We start from the raw sequence: 22,409 nt of genomic DNA, 5'->3' as shown, positions 1-22,409 counted from the left end.
TGTATCCTTTTCTTCTTAGTAATCCCAGGCCTCTCTCTTATCTCTTGTCCCTTTGTTACTCTTCCCACCCTATGTTCTCCCCTATTCCTCTCCCTTACAATCTCAGCCTCGCTTTTCATGTTATGCTTTAATGTGGTGGTTTTTAGCTACTCTGACCTAGTAGGTTTTCCAGAACTTTGCGGTTAAGTTTGCCTTTAGTTAATCAATGTTTCTTTCATCCCTTCTATATTGGTGTACGGGAGGGTACTCTCCCTGGAAGAAGCAAAGTCATGGGCATTTTTGGGTGCCACTCTGCCTTTTTCTGTTTTCGCTTTGGCCCTTATTGCTTGTTTTACATTTTAAGTTTCCATTAACATTTGTTTGTTGTCTTGTTTGTCTTGTCTTTAGTCCACAGCTGCCGCCCAGACCCTCTTTTGCATGCAACTGATCATATGTTTATTTATGCGGATAGTTACATGGAACATTAAGGGATAAGCTCTCCCCATAAGCGAAATGATGGTCCTTCGACATCTCCGTAAACTCAAAGTTGATGTTGCTCTGCTACAGGAATCGCATTTGCCAGAAAGTCTTCTCCGATCACGCACCCATGTCTTTGGATCTTTCAGACAAATATCTGCAGGGGAGGGACTTTGTCTGGCACTTTCCATCAGGTCTCTACAAGGATGACTCCTTTGCGGAGCTTTTGAGAAAGATTTTCACTCATTCTCCCTTCCTTAATTTCCCCGATTCAGGCTGGTTTCATTAGACACCGTTCGGCAGTTACTAATCTCCACATGGTACTTACTGTTTTAGACTCAGTCTAGCACAGACACAATCACCTCAGCTGTCCTTCTTTACTCATCCTAGATGCCGAAAAGGCTTTTGATGATGTCAGCTGGGTGGGGTTGGAGTCGATGTTGGATGCAATGGGCATCCAAGGCACTTTCAAGTCGCTCTTGAAGGCCATTTACACCTCACAAATATCTAGAATATATCTTCCTGGTTTTCCTTCCCCTGTCTTCCCTCTAGCCAAAGGGGTGCCCGCTCTCTCCCCTACTCTTCGATATCGCCATTGAACCGCTGGCTCGGTTCTTATCAACTACCTCTGCCTTTTCTGGTATATCGGTAGGGGCGGGTGAGGTGCGGGCTTCCCTGTTCGCCGATGACCTCATTCTGTATTCAGGTGACCCGGTCTCGGCCATACCCCCTATATTGGATATCCTTTCCTCCTTTGGGTCCTAATCTGGATACAAAATTAGTGCCCATAAGTCTGAATTATTGCTCCTTAGGTGAACCCCCACCTCATATCTTACCCGGTTATGCTCTTTGGGCACCCAATTAACAACTACATATATTACCTACTTAGGAAAATCCCCTCAATCATTATATTCCCTAAACTCTCCTCCATTAATATCTCAAATCCAGTCAGAACTTCATAGATGGCACCGACTCCCTCTGTCGCCTTTGGGTCGTTGCCATCTACTTAAAATGTCCAGCTTCTCTAAACTCCTATACCCTCTCCAAACTATTCCTCTTCCACTCAGCCACAATGATGTCAAGACTCTGACCTCCACTTTTATTAACTTAATTTGGGCAGGAAAAAAGCCCAAAATTGCTTTGAAGACATTAATGCTCCGTGGATACAATTTGGCATGTTTATTCTGCCACATCATGAATTGGCATCTTAATACCTCTTTATATTCTAACACCACCCTGAAAACTCATTACGCAGCTCCTTGGCACTCAATGGCTCTGCTCCACTGTTCTCTTCCCTTCCTTCCACCAGTCATCAAGCATTGTCTGTTATTTAAAGATACTATAGCAGCCTGGAAGGCTATCAGACGTCATCTGGGTCTCTCTTACACTTTTTCTAAGCATGCACCAATTTGGGGGGGCTCCTGACTTCTCAGCAGGCACTGACAGTGATCTCTTTCAGCTGTGGAGAAAGGGCGGAGTCAATACTCTTGGCGACTTGCTGAATATCAAGCATAAACGGTGGTATACATTGCCTGAGCTGGGTACTAAATATGGTATCCCCTAATCTCAGTATTTACAGTATAGACAACTTAGGTCCTTCTCCATATCAAAGTTGAAAGATCTCTCTGGTGAACTTGGGCCGAACGGTTTTGATGCAGTTCTGTCTTCCTCAGCCGAAAGATCTATTTCCAATATATATGCCAGATTACGCAAGTGGTTCATTCCTCCTCCTCCAAAGAAAGTAGGTGCGCAGTGGGCCAAACGTTTGAATCACCCAGATGCCCTTCTCACATCCTGGAAGGCTATTCGGCCTTTTGAAAACATGTACACAATGAAAAATGGAGGGAAATGCAACTCAAACTCATACATTCGGCAATCTATGCTTTTCATGTTTCCCCATACTCCAAGACATCCAGATAGAAAAGATAGTTGTCCGAAATGAAAGGCTCCTAGAGCTGACCTGTACCATTGTATGTGGTAATGTCCGGTGGTGTCAAGATATTGACAAGTGTCACCCTTGCTCCAGAACATCAGCTCTCTGAGAAGACCCTTGGGATATTATGAAACACTCTTTCACATTTCCGTCTTGGGGACTTTTGACTCTTACACTCACCTCTCCCCAATAATGCACTCTACAATCACTCTGGCGAAAGTCAACCTTCTGAAGGAATGGCTCTCTACATTGGATCACTTAATTGCAGCTCTGAAACTGTTATTTACCCTGGATAAAATAGAGGTGATATGTGCTAAGGATTGTATGACCCAAAAGTTTTTTGCAAGATGGAAACTCTTTGTGACCCACTATTTTACTCCATCTGAAATTTCTTCTATTATGCATCCCCTTGCCACCACACAGTGCTTTGCCACATCCCTTTGCCACACCACACACTAATGCTTCACTAACAGGGTCATTGGGGGCATTAAAAATACCTTAAACTCGGGATGCACTCACTCTTACATATCCTCTATATTTCTTTACTGCTGGATAATTTCCAGATACCTTGGGGTATCTCTGGTTGTCCTGTGGGGGTCTGTGCGGTAGCTACCATCACGTTCATGTGTCCTTTCATGTTGTTGTCAGTGTATGTATTCGTTTATGTGTTTCTTTGTGTATTCATTTGTTCTAGGAAAGTTTATTTTTCCTTTTTTCTATTCGGCACACGTTCATTGTACGAATGTGGGTTACCTTTCCATAATAATCTTTTAGGCTGGTTTGAGCCTTAAAGGGGTATTCCAGGAAAAAATGTTTTTATATATATCAACTGGCTCCAGAAAGTTAAACAGATTTGTAAATTACTTCTATTAAAAAATCTTAATCCTTCCAGTACTTATCAGCTGCTGAAGTTGAGATGTTCATTTCTGTCCGACAACAGTGCTCTCTGCTGACACCTGTCTGTCTAGACTGTCAATACTGTATATACATTTACTTTCAAGCCTCAATAACATCTGAGTTGTATAGAGCCACATAGTTTGTGGGGCTATGTCCCACTATACACCTTTAATATGATACAGACACATAAAAAGAGTCGTAGTATGCTCTATCTCACTCTGTATTCAGGATTACAGCACTATTCTCCCCCAGACATATTAATTGTAAATTGTAATTGTATTAATTGTCTATTAAATGGCTCCATACAGAGGCACAATATGGCAACACAGTGCCTGTGGTTAAAGGGGTTATCCAGGCAAAAACTTTTTTTATATATATATATATATCAACTGGCTCCAGAAAGTTAAACAGATTTGTAAATTACTTCTATTAAAAAATCTTAATCCTTTCAGTACTTATGAGCTTCTGAAGTTAAGGTTGTTCTTTTCTGTCTAAGTGCTCTCTGATGACACGTGTCTCGGGAACTGCCCAATTTAGAAGCAAATCCCCATAGCAAACCTCTTCTAAACTGGGCGGTTCCCGAGACACGTGTCATCAGAGAGCACTTAGACAGAAAAGAACTACCTTAACTTCAGAAGCTCATAAGAACTGAAAGGATTAAGATTTTTTAATAGAAGTATTTGACAAATCTGTTTCACTTTCTGGAGCCAGTTGATATGTAAAAAAAAGTTTTTTCCTGGATAACCCCTTTAAGTAGTATGAAAATGTACTCTAGTGGAAGAAATTTTTTTTTAAAATCAACTGGCTCCAGAAAGTTAAAAAGATTTGTAAATTACTTCTATTAAAAAATCATAATCCTTCCAGTACTTATCAGCTGCTGAAGTTGAGTTGTTCTTTTCTGTTTGACAACAGTGCTCTCTGCTGACACCTCTATCTGTCCCGGGAACTGCACAGAGTAGAAGAGGTTTGTTATGGGGATCTGCTTCTACTCTGGACAGTTCCAGAAACAGGTGTCATCAGAGAGCACTTAGAACAACTCAACTTCAGCAGCTCATAAGTACTGAAAGGATTAAGATTTTTTCATAGAAGTAATTTACAAATCTGTTTACCTTTCTGGAGCCAGTTGATATAGAAAAAAAAAGTTTTTCCTGGAGTTTCATGATAGTTCAGAGGGTTCTCTCTCGTCCTATTAGGCCAATGTTACTCTTCTAAGATTGCCTAAGTGTATAACTATGTTGTTGATATATATAGCTCCATGTTCAGATCGGATGTCATAGTGGCCATTACAATTTCTCTTGGCCCTCTGCTACCGAGGGACATTGATGCAGTAATGTAGTTGTTCACCTCCTATGTATGGGATAATTTAAAAAAAAACATAAAGAGAAACACTATGGATATGTCATAAAGGATAGAGCAGGAGGTGCAGGAGTTTAGTCTAGCTAATGGACTGGGCTTGTCTGCATGAGACACCTCCTTTAAATGCTGTCTCTTACAATTAGAATGGGTGGTATGCTAAATGTACTTAATGTCATCCTAATGCGGGCTCTGATACGTGTTCACTTACTTATTCACATAGCGTTAAATATCCACATGACCTTATTTATCCTTCCAACCCTCCCCAATACTTTCTGAATGCTTTTCCACTGAATTGGTGGTGATCACTTTGTCCGAAACTCTATTTAAGACCCAGCGATTATGTGCAGGAACATAATGAACTTATTTTACTGGAAATAACAAGGTATTGCTTCTCTGGATGAAGTGGTATAGTGTAAAAAACTAAAGAACCATGGCAATGGCATTGTTTTTTGTTATGCTGTAAACTTGGCCATTTTTGACATGTTCTCCGTTCTCATCCAAACCTTAAGAACCTTTTCTAAGATTCCTTTCATGACAACACAACTGCTCTCTTCTCTATTCTCCCTGGATGCCCTGACCTTCTCCATCTCGAATCCTAGACGAGATATTTAGGAGAGAATAAATTGTGAGAATCCAAGGCTTCAGCTTTACATGAAAAAAGGGGAGAATTCGGACCTAAGGTACCAAATATTAATCACTTCTCCTGAGGAATGCCGAGAACCAGAGCTATTCAGGTCTACATAGCTCGAATCAATTAGTTCATTTTGTGTTAGCCTGGAGCTGTCTCAAGAACAATGCCAATGTCTTGTGCAAAGAAGAAGACATAAGGAGGGAGGGGAGGGGAGTCCTTACAATGAACGCTGCTTCTAACAAGCAATTACCAAAGTGTCTTTTTTTCTTCGATATTTATTTCTTTCCAAGGACGGAGTCCGGCATGTGATGGGTTGTATTATTCCCAGCTTCCTGTTTCTTAAATAAAGTGCTAATAAGCAATAAAGAGAATTTTATCCCAAAGCCCCTTTAAAAAAAAATTTGAGATCTCCAACAATTAAGCCTAAACAATGTGGCCTACAGAATTGACCATCATTTGCATCCCAGACTGGGAAATATGGACTAAAAATGCAGTCCATTCTCTAAAGGAGAACACTAAGGGTGGGTTATAATGGATGACGTAACATGGACCTCGGGAAATTGTACAGATTCCTAATTAAGGTCCATAAAATTATAGGAAAAGTAAAAACGGGTTGCCAGCTGTCCAATAGAGGGCAATGAAATGGAATATAAAGAGTTCTGCTCCATCCTTCAATGAAATTCTCACTGCATGGTTAGGGCCATGATGTAAGATAATTCATCCACCACCGAACCCCCCTTGGATACAGGAAAGTGACAGCCACACAAAATAGCACCCATAGTTGTCTTCTCTCTTCTCGAATAACAGCACTTCTAGTTTAGGTATGGAAGAAGAGGCCAAGTCTAGGAGATGAGCCTTTAATTTGGTCAATGATGGACTGGAACTACTTCATACTCGCAAAAAGAAATAATTCTGAGAGCAGGCTCCACAACTTTACAGGACAGGTTCATAGACTTTCTTCTGTAGTGTTTGCTTATTATATTTATAGGTCATACAATATCATCGATAAGGACTGATAGATTATTCAGAACTCTACACCAATAAGAAAGCAGACACTACCCAACCCCTCCTTGACCCAAAATAGCACCCATAGGAGTTGTCTGTTCTCTTCTCAAATAACAGCAGGCCTTGTCTAGGTACGGGAAGAGAAGACCAGGCTAGGAGATGATTTAGAACAGGCCTTCAATAGGGTCAACGATGAACCCAAGTTACTTTGAATTTTTCTGAAGGCCACCTCCACAACTTCACAGTCGACTAGACTTTCTATTGTATTCTTTGCATAATTTTACTCACAGGTTATTATATTATCAATAAAGACTGATAGATGATCGCGGATCATACACTGGAATGGAAGGATGTTTTCCACTTGTGTGGCCATTTGCAACAGGGCCCTATCATCACAGAAATACCTCTTTCAAGATTAATTATTCTTGCATAATTGTTTGGCATGTATGACAGCATTTTATATGTTTGGGCAAAATACAGAAATTCTACCATTGCTTTTTTGCACTCAGCACTACAAAATAATGTAGTTACTCTATTTAACAGGATATTAGGACTAAGGATATGAAATGTGTGTATAGTTTTCAGTTTCTATGTGTCTTCTCCTTGACCCCATTTTTTGTCCCTTCCACTTTCCATTCCCCCAATCCCCTCCTCACTTTATTTGCAACTTTATTTCCTCCCTATCCCAACAGAGCTTTGCCATCTGGTATCATCCCCTTGTCACCCAACAGAGCTTCTGCCTACCTACTGGCACTTAGCTGCTCCTCTACAAAACCCTTAGGGAGTACATCTACTTCATGAAACCCATCTCATTCCTGACATTTTCTGTTCCCCCACAGAGCCCTGGCACTTTGTATTCCCCTACCTCAACATAAAGCCTGTTCTGTCACCCCCAACTCTAAAGACCATCTGTCAATGTTGCAACCCCCTGTAATGGAGGGGAGTCCAGGGGCTCAGAATCCTTGGTTGTATAGGGTTCATAATATGGTGCCCTTTGCACATTCTGAGCCACATTTACTAAGGCATTTCCAAGTAGAGTTTTTGTTTTGAAGTCGTGCACCAGAATTTGCATAAAAAATCAAAAAAATCTAAGAAACACTACTAATAATCCACTTCACAAAGAAAACCCAAAAAGAGGAATGGTACCTGGGAAAAGGGCGTGTCTCTAAAAAGGGGCGTGGTATATCCAATTTCAACAGCCTAGAGCATGTGTAAAATAAAGAAAAACATAGGGAAAAACACAACATTAGTAAATAACATAAATGATAACATAAATAACCTACAATCCACTCTTAGTATGTTCTGTATTGATTTGGGACTTTTTTTTTTAATTAAGACTTGTATTCTGTTGTTGTTATTATTATACAGTATGATTTAAATATATTTTCTCATCTCCGGCAAATTAAAGTAATCCAGAGGACCAGGGGAGTAGGCGTTGGTGGATCTTGGCTACCAATGTTTCTAAACCAAATATACAAATGAGAACACACAACATGAAATTTGTGAATGCCCGTTGTACCTATATTGAGCCTGAATACTGAAGATATTGTGGAACAGTTTATATATAAGAACCGCACAAGAAATGATTCTTCTGGCCTAATAACTAATAATAAACATTATGTAAAAAAATACCCTGTTATTTGGAGAAATGTAAGAAAGGTTTTCTCTTCTTATGTATAAGTTTAATAAATTAGCGGCTGCTGACCCAGTTCTCTGCCGTGCTGGATACACAGGGTATTATTTTAGGAGGGTTATAAATAGAGTAGTTGAAAATAGTCATCTAATTGTTTAAGGTTCATGTTCTAGTCCCTTGGCAAGGAAAAGCATTCAAGGAAAACTGCTAGACAGGGCCTATTTTGTATGAAATATGAACAATATATAAATGAAAAGAATTCATTAACCCCTCCATGATGTACCCCAATCAGCCATAACATTGAAATCCTGCAACTAATACTGTGTAGGTAGCCTTCCTGCTGCCAAAACAGCTCTGACACAGTGTATGCTCCTCAAAACAACCAAAGGTGACCAAACATTAAATGGGCACTTTCAGATTTAAAAGTTAGACATCTTGATAAAACATTAACCTTTCTAATCGTAAAAATATGTAACTCCTTTTTAAAGAATCATGACTTCTAAAAAAAGATTACTAGGTGTCCCCATACCATCCAGAACATAATCCTGTCTGATTGCAGCATCATCTTTGTCCCAGCTGAAGCATAGGCTGGGACAAAGTCTAGTGAGGGCGGGACTAGCACTCCTCTGTGCACCCTCCTGTCCTGTCTATTAGACTCCTGTCTGAAAACAGAGAGGAGGGGGTTACAAAGCAGCCTGCAGTGATTGGATGAAGAAACAGCAGACTTGGGGAGAAAGTGAATGCATGGTGAGTGAGAGCGGGCTCAGTGCTTGCCTTGGACACGCCCCTTCCGGAGCAGTGGATGTCACAATGAGTGCGCAGCAGAACAGAGGTATTTGTGAACCAAGTACAGAAGCTAGACACCTAAAAAGGTAAAGTAAAATAGAGTAAAGAGTAACACATACAAGTATTTTTTTTTTCTGTAACATGACAAGTACGCTTTAAGTTGTTTGTTGTTAAGTAATTTGTTGGACCAGATGGGCTAGCTTTATCTTCCCTGATGCACATGACTGTTCCCTGTTGTCTATTACTGTATATCCTTCTTCTTGGTAGGAGCCATTGTGACTAGATGACCAGTGTTGTTCATGGACATCACCTGTTTACAATTTTTTTAATTTATCGTTGACTGGTATATGCGTGTAAAGGTACAGGGTCTTTGGTGACAATAACCACGGATTTGTGGAATTTAAAGGGGTACTTGACTGGAAAACATATTTTTCTTAAATCAACTGATACCAGAAAGTTAAACAGATTTGTAATTTACTTCTATTTAATAATCATAAACTTTCCAGTACTTATTAGCTGCTGTATGTTCCAGAGGAAGTTCTTTTCTTTTTGAATTTCCTTTCTGTCTGACCACAGTGCTCTCTGCTGACACCTCTGTCCATTTTAGGAACTGTCCAAAGTAGGGGCAAATCACCAAAGCAAACCTATCCTGCTCTGGACAGTTCCTGACATGGACAAATGTGTCAACAGAGAGCACTGTGGTCAGATAGAAAGTAAATTAAAAAAGAACTTCCCCTGGAGCATACAGCAGCTGATAAGTACTGGAAAGGTTAAGATTTTTAAATAGAAGTAATTTCCAAATCTGTTTAACTTTCTGGCAGCAGTTGTGCAATGTGTCTGAACTGTTCTGCAATCTCAACCATGCTTTGGCTTGACTTACACTGGCACTAGGTCTCCAAACTGTGGACCTCCAGCAGTTGCAAAACTACAATTCCCATATACCTTAAAGGGGTATTCCAGGAAAAAACTTTTTTTTTTTTATAACAACTGGCTCCAGAAAGTTAAACAGATTTGTAAATTTCTTCTATTAAAAAATCTTAATCCTTCCAATAATTATCAGCTGCTGAAGTTGAGTTGTTGTTTTCTGTCTGGCAACAGTGCTCTCTGCTGACATCTCTGCTTGTCTCGGGAACTGCACAGAGTAGAAGAGGTTTGCTATGGGGATTTGCTTCTACTCCGGACAGTCCCCGAGACAGGTGTCATCAGAGAGCACTTAGACAGAAAAGAACAACTCAACTTCAGCAGCTCATAAGAACTGAAAGGATTAAGATTTTTTAATAGAAGTAATTTAAAAATCTGTTTAACTTTCTGGAGCCAGTTGATATATAAAAAAAAGTTTTTTCCTGGATAACCCCTTTAATAAGCCAGTTCTTCCCAACTGGAGGCTCTTGAGCTGTTGCACAACTACAATTTCCATCATGTCCTGACAGCCCTGAGTTGCAGTTTTACGACAGCTGGTAAGCCTCAGGTTGGAGACCACTGGCCTAATAAGACATGACTGTCAAGGCATGCTGGAAGTTGTAGTGCTGCAACATCTGAAGGTCCACAGTTTGGGAAACACTGCTGTAGACTGTGCATACCGGGACTCTCCAAACACTCTACTTGCTCTTCCTCCCTAGCTACGAGAACAAGAATTGATACTTAAAGGGGTACTCCGGTGGAAAACAATTTTTTTTAAATCAAGTGGTGCCAGAAAGTTAAACAAATTTGTAAATTACTTCTATTTAAAAATCTTAATCCTTCCAGTACTTACCATCTGCTGTATGCTCCACAGGAAGTTGTAGTTCTTTCTGGAAATCTTTAAAGTCTGACCACAGTGCTCTCTCCTAACACCTCTGTCCAGGCCAGGAACGATCTAGAGTAGTAGCAAATCGCCATAGCAAACCTGTCCTGCTCTGGACAGTTCCTGATATAGACAGAGGTGTCAGCAGAGAGCACTGTGGTAGGACTGAAATAACTCCAGAAAGTAATACAACTTCCTCTGTAGCATGCAGCAACTGATAAGTACTGGAAGGATTATGATTTTGAAATAGAAATAATTTACAAATCTGTTTAACTTTGTGGCACCAGTTGATTTAAAAAAAAAAAAAAAAAAAGTTTTCCACAGGAGTACCCTTTTAAAGGTACACACACTCTACTTTTACAGAAGTTGGCTGTCACGTGGCTGTCGCAGCTGCTTGTGGTTTACATTATGGATTGCCTTGCCTAAAAGCTCTATGAGGCATGACCAACAGCCACACACAACAGGATCAGACCACGACAGAATTTGTTTGTTACTATGGAAACACATAAGTCGGCATAATAGCTATGTGGTTCACCAGTGTATGGTGGGACCACGGGTGTAGCGGTGTAGGTGGTGGGGCTAGATGGTATTAACCCCTGTAGCAAGATGTTATTAACCCCTAGTGTTCGTGACGCCAGAGTGGTTTTTGGTATCGGAACCACACGAACTGTATCTCCGCTATTCTTATGGCTAATTAAGGAAAGGAGAGTCCACAACCAGTTATGGTTTAACAGAGGATTAACTGAGTTTAAGACAGTTGGTATTAACTTTGGTGTTAACTGTTCCTCAGCAAAGATCATAAGAGAAGAGAAATTGTAATGGCCGCCCCTTTATATAGTGTGGGGGCTGGACTAAGGCCCATTGGTCAAGCTGCAGGTCATAGGTTAAGCTGGTGCTCTCTGGGAGGACATGTGAAAACAAATCATGTGACTGCGTAACATGTGACAGACTTACAGGTCCTTGAGACAACCTCTCACAGGTCCTCTGCTCTATCTATACGTTAGGATCCTGTCTATACATTAAAGCAATATACACAGCATTCTGGAAACAACAGGGGGAGACCCTGCAGGGGACCCTCTAGGTCACTGAGGGTCTCAACCTGACAGGGCCTAAGGGTAGTACAGGACCATGTCCTGTACTGGGACATTGCAGCTATATAAAATTATTTTTTTATGTTGTTTTGTTTTTGATAAGGACTATTTGCAAAGTTTTTTTTTTTTTTATAGCAGATGTATTAAAGCGATAAAAACTGGTTGCAAAAGTGTTGTGAAAGCAAGAAGTCAATATTATTAAATACAAGGTAAGTATCAGGTGTTTCCCAGTCTTCCTACCTTGTGGGAGAGGAAAAGCATCAATGATGTTCTTCTACTCACATTCTGTCCTCATATGACATCCTCATATCCTGTCCCCATATCCTGTCCTCATATCCTGTCCTCATATCCTGTCCCCATATCCTGTCCTCATATCCCTTCCTCATATCTCCTCCTCATATCTCTTCCTCATATCCCTTCTTCATATCCCGTCCTCATATCTTTTCCTCATATCCTGTCCTCATATCCCTTCCTCATATCTCCTCCTCATATCTCTTCCTCATATCCTGTCCTCATATCCCTTCCTCATATCTCCTCCTCATATCTCTTCCTCATATCCCTTCTTCATATCCCGTCCTCATATCCCGTCCTCATATCCCGTCCTCATATCCCGTCCTCATATCCCTTCTTCATATCCCGTCCTCATTTCCCATCCTCATATCCCGTCCTCATATCCCGTCCTCATATCCCGTCCTCATATCCCTTCTTCATATCCCGTCCTCATTTCCCATCCTCATATCCCGTCCTCATATCCCTTCCTCATATCCTGTCTTCATATCCCGTCCTCAAATCCCCACCAAATATCCCATCCTCATAACCTGACTTCATATCCCATCCTCACATCCCGACCCTTATATATTATCCTCATATCCCGACCTCATATCCCATCCTGATCTCATATCCCATTCTCATATTCCATTCTTATATCCCGACTTCATATCCTGTCCTCATATAAGCCCTTGCATTCGCATAAGAGGGTGGGCTAGGGCTCTTTAATTGTATTACATCTAATTTACCTTATAAGTAACATGTGTACCAAATTTCATCAAAATATATTAGGAAGTTATGCTGGAATGTACATGTATTAAATGTGTTAAGTTATATATATGTAGACTAGCTGAGTACCCGGCGTTGCCCGGTTTTTCCTTCTTAATATTTGTTGGGGAGGAAAATAAACAAAGGAGGAAGCTTTTGACTTCATATCCCGTCCTCATATATTGTTGTCATATCCCAACCCCACATCCCGACCTCCTATCCCGACCTCCTATCTCGACCTCCTATCTCGACCTCCTGTCCCGACCTCCTATACCGTCCTCCTATCCCGTCCTACTATCCCGACCTCCTATCCCGTCCTGCTATCCCATCCTCGACCTCCTATCGCGACCTCCTATCCCGTCCTCCAATCTCGAGCTCCTATCCCGACCTCCTATCCTGACCTCCTATCCTGACATCCTATCCCGACCTCCTATCCCGTCCTCCTATCTCGACCTCCTATCTCAACCTCCTATCCCGTCCTCCTATCCCGACCTCCTTTCCCGTCCTCATATTTTGACCTCCTATCTTGACCTCCTATCCCATCCTCCCATCTCGACCTCCTATCCTGACCTCCTATCCAGACCTCTTATCCCGTCCTCCTATCCTGACCTCCTTTCCCGTCCTCATATCTCAATCTCCTATCTTGACCTCCTATCCCGTCCTCCTATCCCAACTTCCTATCCAGACCTCCTATCCCGTCCTCATATCCCGTCCTCCTATCTTGTCCTCCTATCCCGACCTCCTATCCCGACATCATATCCCGACCTCCTATCCCAACCTCCTATCCCGACCTCCTACCCCGACCTCATATCTCGTCCTCATATCCCGTCCTCCTATCCTGTCCTCATATCCTGACTCGTAATATGTGTACCAGGTAATGAAATAGCTCCAGCCTAACGGAAATTATATGAGAACATTCATTTCCCATTGATTTGCATGGGACTTTAAAAAAAAAAAAAAAAACCTGCCCCTCACAAATGGGGATAGTTAAGGGTTAAATTAACTATCCTATATTTTAAGTGGACATATAAGTAACATGTGACCAAGTATTATGGAAATATCTCCAGCCGTTTGGAAGTTATGCAGTAACATATATTTCCCATTGACTTGTATGGGACTTTAAATATAAACCCCGCCCCTGGCAAATGGGGGTGAGTAAGGGTTAAATTACCTATCCTATGTTTGTTGTTGACATATAAGTAACATGTGTGCCAACTTTCATGTTAATATCTTAAGCCGTTTGGAAGTTTTTGTGAAACATACATACACACATACATACACATACACACACACATACATACATACACACATACATACATACACACACACATACACACATACATAAATACATACATACACACATACATACATACATACACACATACATACTTACATACACACATACATACATACACACACATACACACACATACATACACACATACATACATACACACACATACATACATACACACACACACACACACACACATACATACATACATACATACACACATACATACATACACACATACACACATACATACATACACACACATACATACATACACACACACACATACATACACACACATACATACACACACACACATACATACATACACACACATACATACACACATACATACATACATACACACACATACATACATACCCACATACACACATACATACACACATACATACACACATACATACATACACACACACACACACACACACGTTGAGTTTTATATATATATATAGATACATACAGGGCTTGAGTCCTGCAGGAACGCACAGGAACGGCATTCCTTTGCTTTTTCCAGAGGAGGAACGCCATCCCTGTTACATTAGTCCTGCAGGACCGACCTCTGAATTATTTTACCCTTCCTCCGTTTACAGTGTGTCACCCCAGTAGTAAGGAGCAGTGGCGTTGCGACCCGGGTGCGGGGGGTGCGGCCCGCACCGGGTGACACCAACCTAATGGGGTGACACCAAGACGCTCCGCAGCACCCACACCCCCTCCCCAGCTACACTGACACCCCCCTATGTGCCTGACCGGCCCCCCATCCGTCAGCACACCCCCCCTGTGCTGTGTGTGCGGTGCGCCCGTCCGTTAGCAACCCCCCCCCCCCCCCCTTTCAGTGCGCCCGTCCGTCATCACCCCCCCCCCTCACCTTCACCAGTACTGTGCCCGGCCTCCGCTCCCACGTCTGCGCCGGCCTGACGTCACACCGCATGGCCGCGCAGGGGGACGTCAGTTACGTCACTCGCATTGCGCCCGGTGAGAAGGATCGCTGCGCTGGATGGGTGAGTGTGTGTGTCTGTCTCTATCTATGTTTGTGTGTGTGACTCTGTGTGTGTGTGTGTTTGTGTGACTGTGTGTGTTTGTGTGACTCTGTGTGTGTGTGTGTGTGACTCTGTGTGTGTGTGTGACTGTGTGACTGTGTGTCTGTCTGTGAGTGTGTGTCTCTCTGACAGTGTGTGTTTGTGTGTGTGTCTCTCTGTGTTGTATGTGTTTTTTTTTTTTTTTGTGTGTGTGCATGTGTGTGTGGAGACTTTGACGCATTGTGGGGAACCTGCAGCCTAATGTGGGGAGTCTATGCTACTTAATGTGGGGAGTCTATGCTACCTAATGTGCGGAGTCTATGATACCTAATGTGCGGAGTCTATGCTACCTAATGTGGGGGGTCTATGCTAGCTAATGTGGGGAATCTGTGCTACCGAATGTGGGGAAACTGCTACCTAATGTGGGGAAATTGCTACCTAATGTGGGGTAACTGGTACCTACCTAATGTGGGGAAACTGGTACCAAATGTGGGGAATCTATGCTACCTAATGTGGGGAAAAGATGCTACCTAATGTGGGGAAACTGCTACCTACCTAATGTGGGGGAACTGCTGCCTACCTAATGCTCCCCCCCCCTGGCAGTAGCACCCTCATCATCCGCCAGCAACTACCCCCCCCCCCCCCCCAGCAGCACCTCCATCAGCAGATCCTGATGGTGGATGATGGCGGTGCTCCTGCCAGGAGGATGATCCTGCCGATGGATGATGGGGGTGATACTGCCAGGGGGGATGGCCAGTAGCACCCTCATCATCCTTCAGCAACCCCCCTCCCAGTAGTAGCACCCCGATCATCCACTAGCAACACCACCAATACCCCCCTCCCGTGGTAATAGCATCAGCTAACGGATGTTGAGGGGTGTTACTGCGGTTGTGGTATTATATTCAGAGGGTGCACTGTATGGCAACGTTATATTCAGAGGGCGCAGTTTGTGGTAGTGTTATATTCAGAGGGCACAGTGGGTGGTAGTATTATATTCAGAGGGCGCAGTTTGTGGTAGTATTATTAGAAATGAGCTAACTTACAGTAAATTCGATTCGTCATGAACTTGTCGGCTCAGCAGTTGATGACTTATCCTGCGTAAATTAGTTCAGCTTTCAGGTGCTCCCGTGGGCTGGAAAAGGTGGATACATTCATAGGAAAGATTCTCCTAGGACTGTATCCACCTTTTCCAGCCCACGGGAGCACCTGAAAGCTGAACTAATTTATGCAGGAAAAGCCATCAACTGCCGAGCCGAGAAGTTTGTGACGAGTTGAATTTACTGTAGTTTGCTCATCTCTAAGTATTATATTCAGAGGGCGCAGTGGGTGGTAGTAATATATTCAGAGTGTACAGTATGTGTTGGTATTATATTCAGAGGGTACAGTATGTGATAGTATTATATTCAGGGGTACAGTATGTGATAGTATTTTATTCAGGGGTACAGTATGTGGCAGATTTATATTCAGAGGGTACAGTATATGGTAGTATTATATTCAGGGGTACAGTATGTGATAGTATTATATTCAGGGGTACAGTATGTGGCAGATTCATATTCAGAGTGTACAGTATGTGTTGGTATTATATTCAGAATGTACAGTGTGTGGTATTATTATATTCAGTGGGTATGGTGTATGGAAGGTTTATAATCAATGAGTATAGTGTATAGTAGTATTATATTTAGAGGATACATTGTCTGGCAGGTTTATAATAATAATTGTTTTCATATAGAGGATGAGAATGCGCTGACATAGTGAGGAGACGTCTGGGCGTCACATTCTACAGACAGAAGTTTTAGCTGGACCAGGCGGTATGTACCATCTGAATTAGATAAGGGAAGACTATAGAGAAGACGTCACTGATATCATTGTACATTCTCCTCTCTATGTCCTATCAGAGCTGTAGTCACTTGTCAGTTCTACAGTTATGGTCAGTGAAACCACAACTCCCAGCATAACCTCACCACTGCATAAAGGGGTACTCTACTGGAAAACATTTTTTTTTATCAACTGGTGCTACAAAGTTAAACAGATTTCTAAATTACTTCTATTTAAAAATCTTAATCCTTCCAGTACTTATTAGCTGCTGTATAAGCGATTCACAGGAAGTTATTTTCTTTTTTAATTTCTTTTCTGTCTGACCACAGTGCTCTGTGCTGACACCTCTGTCCATGTCAAGAACTGTCCATAGTAGGAGCAAATCCCCATAGCAAACCTATCCTGCTCTGGACAGTTCCTGACATGGACAGAGGTGTCAGCAAATAGCACTGTGGTCAGATTGGAAAGAACTACGCAACTTCCTGTGGAGCATACACCAGCTTATAAGTACTGTAAGTATTAAGATTTTAAATAGAAGTAATTTAAAAATCTGTTTAACTTTCTGGCACCAGTTGATATAAAAGTAAATGTTTTCCAGTGGAGTACCCCTTTAAGTAATTCTGGGAGCTGTATATTTAAATGGTGAAAACTTCTTTAACACTTTCCCATTCTGTGGCAACTGGTATATCTGATTATTATACTGGAATTTCTCACAATGCGCTACAACAGTGGTGTCTGTCACAACAGGCTAAAAACTTACTGGGGGGAGGTATGGGGGTGACACCATTTTCTACCGCACCGGGTGACACCAACCCTAGCAACGCCACTGGTAAGGAGATTACATGAGGAGGAGGTTTGTTACAGTGTGTCACCCCAGTAGTAAGGAGATTACATGTGGAGGAGATTTGTAACATTGTGTCACCATAATAGTAGGGTAGTTACATGAGGAGGTTTATTACAGTGTGTAATCACAGTAGTAAGGAGATTACATGTGGAGGAGATTTGTTACAGTGTGTCACCCCAGTAGTAGGGTAATTACATGAGGAGGTTTGTTACAGTGTGTCACCCCAGTAGTAAGGAGATTTCATGAGGAGGGGGTTCGTTACAGTGTGTCACCCCAGTAGTAATGAGATTACATGAGGAGGAGGTTTGTTACAGTGTGTCACCCCAGTAAGGTAATTACATGGAAGTAGATTTGTTACAGTATGTCACCCCAGTAGCAAGGAGATTACATATGGAGGAGGTCTGTTGCAGTGTGTCACCCAGTAGTAATGAGATTACATGAGGAGGAGGTTTGTTACAGTGTGTCACCCAGTAGTAATGAGATGACATAGGAAGGAGGTTTGTTACAGTGTGTCACCCCAGTAGTAAGGTAATTACATGAGGATGAGGTTTGTTACAGTGTGTCACCCCAGTAGTAAGGAAATTACATGAGGAGGTTTGTTACAGTGTGTCACCCCAGTAGTAAGGTAATTACATGAGGAGGAGGTTTGTTACAGTGTGTCATCCCAGTAGTAAGGAAATTACATGAGGAGGTTTGTTACAGTGTGTCACCCCAGTAGTAAGGTGATTACATGAGGAGGAGGTTTGTTACAGTATGTCACCTCAGTAGTAAGGAGATTACATGAGGAGGAGGTTTGTTACAGTGTGTCACCCCAGTAGTAATGAGATTACATGAGGAGGGGGTTTGTTACAGTGTGTCACCCCAGTAGTAAGGAGATTGTATGAGGAGGAGGTTTGTTACAGTGTGTCACCCCAGTAGTAATGAGATTACATGGGGAGGAGGTTTGTTACAGTCTGTTACCCCAGTAATAAGGAGATTATATGAGGAGGAGGTTTGTTACAGTGTGTCACCCCAGTAGTAAGGAGATTACATGAGGAGGGGGTTTGTTACAGTGTGTCACCCCAGTAGTAAGGAGATTACATGAGAAGGAGGTTTGTTACAGTGTGTCACCCCAGTAGTAAGGAGATTACACGAGGAGAAGGTTTGTTACAGTGTGTCACTCCAGTAGTAAGGAGATTACATGAGGAGGAGGTTTGTTACAGTGTGTCACCCCAGTAGTAAGGAGATTACATTAGGAGGAGGTTAAAAAAGTTATAGGGGTCAGAATACAATAAAAAAAAATGCTTTACTTTATTTTAAAAGCAGTACATTTATAGAAAATCATGTAGGCATGGGTATCATTTTAATCATATTGACCCTCAGAATAAAGTTGGTATATCTGTTTTACCATAAAGTGCACTCCAAATAAATGAACAAAAAAAAAAAAGTTGCTAAATTGCATTTTTCTTTTCAATTTCCCTCACAAATGATATATCTTTTGGTTGCGTCATACACTTTATAGTAAAATGAGTGATGTCATTACAAAGTATAATTGGTTGTGCAAAAACAAGCCTTTTATGGGTCTGTCAATGGCAAAATTAGTTATAGGTCTTAGAAAGCGAGGAGGAAAAAATCTAAACGCAGAAAAAGTTAACTTTCTGTGTCTTCAAGGCCGGAATGGGCTGTGCCCTTAATTCTATGAAGGGTTTGTTACAGTTTGTTATCAGAAAGATAATTTTTTACAGTGTGTACTCTTGAGTGGCAGTCACCCAGGGCCGTCACTGCCATATTAGGACTGCAGCCGCCCTCTACCAATTAACCCCTTAAGGAACAAGGACATACCGGTACGTCCTGAGTCCTTTCCCTTTCCTTTCCCTTTCTATAACAACGGCCGGGACCCGTGGCTAATAGTGCGCGGCAGTGATCGCAGTGCCGTGCGCTATTAACCCTTTAGACGCGGCGATCAAAGTTGAACGCCGCATCTTAAGTGAAAGTGAAACCATGCCGGTTAGCTCAGGGAACTGTTCGGGATCACTGCGACGAAAGCGCGGCATCCCGAACAGCTGTAGAACACGAGGAGGGTCTCCTACCTTGCCTCCTGGTGTCCGATCGCCAAATGACTGCTCAGTGCCTGAGATCCAGTCATGAGCAGTCAAGCGGCAGAATCATCGATCACTGGTTTCCTATGAGAAACCACTGATCAATGATAAAGATCAGTGTGTGCAGTGTTATAGGTTCCTATGGGAGCTATAACACTGCAAAAAAAAGTGAAAAAAAGTAAATAAAGATCATTTAACCCCTCCCCTAATAAAAGTTTGAATCACCCCCCTTTTCCTATTTAACCCCTTAAGGACTGAGGGGTTTTCGGTTTTTGCACTTTCGTTTTTTCCTCCTCACCTTTTAAAAATCATAACCCTTTCAATTTTACACCTAAAAATCCATATAATGGCTTATTTTTTGCGTCACCAATTCTACTTTGCAGTGACATCAGTCATTTTACCCAAAAATCTACAGCGAAACGGAAAAAAAATCATTGTACGGCGAAATTGAAGAAAAAACGCCATTTTGTAACTTTTGGGGGCTTCCGTTTCTATGCAGTACATTTTTCAGTAAAAATGACACCTGTTCTTTATTCTGTAGGTCCATATGATTAAAATGATACCCTAATTATATCGGTTTGATTTTGTCGTACTTCTGGAAAAAATCATGACTACATGCACGGAAATTTATACGTTTAAAATTGTCATCTTCTGACCCCTATAACTTTTTTATTTTTCTGCGTATGGGGCGGTATGAGAGCTAATTTTTTTCAAATTTTTTGACGTTTTTAGCGGTACACTTTTTGTATTGATTGGACAATTTGATCACTTTTTATTCATTTTTTCATGATATAAAAAGCCACCAAAAATACGTTATTTTGGAGTTTGGAATGTTTTTGCGCGTACGCCATTGACCGTGCGGTTTAATTAATGATATATTTTTATAGTTTGGACATTTACGCACGCCGCGATACCACATATGTTAATTTTTATTTACACAGTTTTTTTTTTTTTTTATGGAAAAAGGGGGGTGATTTAAACTTTTATTAGGGAAGGGGTTAAATGGCCTTTGTTAACTTTTTTTTCACTTTTTTTTTTTTTGCAGTGCTATAGCTCCCATAGGGACCTATAACACTGCACACACTGATCTCTCATGCTGATCCCTGCAGAGCCATAGCTCTGCACGGATCAGCGAGATAGGGGCTCGATTGCTCAAGCCTGTAGTTCAGGCTTGGAGCAATCAAACCCCGATCGGACGCCGCGGACACAGGTAAGGAGACCTCCGCCTGCGTCCCAGCAAATCGGAACATCGCGATTTTATCGCGATGTCCCGATCAGCCCGACTGAACTGCCGGGAAGCATTTACTTTCACTTTCAGACACGGCGGTCAACTTTGATCGCCGCGTCTGAAGGGTTAACAGCGCACGGCAGAACGATCGATGCCGCACACTGTTAGCCCAGGGTCCCGGCTATTATTAGCAGCCAGGACCGAACTGGTGTGATGCAGAGTCACGGCGTGACCCCGTTTTCAACACCGGGAGCGGGCTTAGGACATACAGGTACGTACTAAGTCCTTAAAGGGGTACTCCGGTGAAAACCTTTTTTCTTTTAAATCAATTGTTGGCAGAAAGTTAAACATATTTGTAAATTACTTCTATTAAAAAAATCTTAATCCTTCCAGTACTTATTAGCTGCTGAATGTTACAGAGGAAATTCCTTTCTTTTTGGAACACTGATGACATCATGAGCACAGTGCTCTCTGCTGACATCTCTGTCCATTTTAGCAACCATGCATAGCAGATGCATAGCAGATGCATAGCAGATGTATGCTAAGGGCAGCATGGTGGCTCAGTGGCTAGCACTGCTGCCTTGCAGTGCTGGGGACTTGGGTTCAAATCCCTCTAAGGACAACTGTAAATAAAGTGTTATTATTATTATTATTATAATGTCAGCAGAGAGAACTGTGCTCGTGATGTCATCAGAGAGCATTCCAAAAAGAAAAGGATTTCCTCTGTAGTATTCAGCAGCTAATAAGTACAGGAAGAATTAAGATTTTTTAATAAAAATAATTTACAAATATGTTTAACTGTCTGCCACCAGTTGATTTAAAAGAAAAAAGGCTTTCACCGGAGTACCCCTTTAAGGGGTTCAAAAACAAAACAGTGTAAATAAAAATAAACATATGTGGTATCGCCGCGTGCGGAAATGTCCGAATTATAAAAATATATCATTAATTAAACTGCATGGCCAATGGCGTACGCGCAAAAAAAATTCCAAAGTCCAAAATTGTGTATTTTGGTCACTTTTTATATCATGAAAAAATGAATAAAAAGTGATCAACAATTCCAATCAATACAAAAAGGGTACCGCTAAACACTTCAGATCACGGTGCAAAAAATGAGCCCTCATACCGCCCCATACACGGAAAAATAAAAAAGGTATAGGGGTCAGAAGATGACAATTTTAAATGTATAAATTTTCCTGCATGTAGTTATGATTTTTTCCAGAAGTACGACAAAATCAAACCTATATAAGTAGGATATCATTTTAATCGTATGGACCTACAGAAAAAAGAAAATGTGTCATCTTTACTGAAAAATTTACTAGAAACAGAAGCGCCCAAAAGTTACAAAATGGCGTTTGTTTTTTTTTTAAAATTTGTCTCACAATGATATTTTTTTCCGTTTCACCGTAGATTTTTGGGTAAAATGGCTGACGTCATTACAAAGTAGAATAAGCCATCATATGGATTTTTAGGTGCAAAATTGAAAGGGTTATGATTTTTTAAAGGTAAG

General features: G+C 41.6%; 1 long non-coding RNA gene across 1 annotated transcript in view; it reads right to left on the bottom strand.

Moving 5' to 3' along the window:
- The window catches only part of LOC130300767 (uncharacterized), a 144,238-nt gene that overhangs the window by 5,866 nt on the left and 115,963 nt on the right, over positions 1–22,409 (bottom strand). Inside the window, exon 3 of the long non-coding RNA XR_008851593.1 lies at positions 7,425–7,478. This is a non-coding gene — a long non-coding RNA (uncharacterized LOC130300767). The remainder of the gene's footprint in view (positions 1–7,424; positions 7,479–22,409) is intronic.

Source organism: Hyla sarda, chromosome 1, assembly GCF_029499605.1.
Source record: "Hyla sarda isolate aHylSar1 chromosome 1, aHylSar1.hap1, whole genome shotgun sequence".
Taxonomy (NCBI): Eukaryota; Metazoa; Chordata; class Amphibia; order Anura; family Hylidae; genus Hyla; species Hyla sarda.
This window is presented reverse-complemented; position numbering and strand designations above follow the sequence as displayed.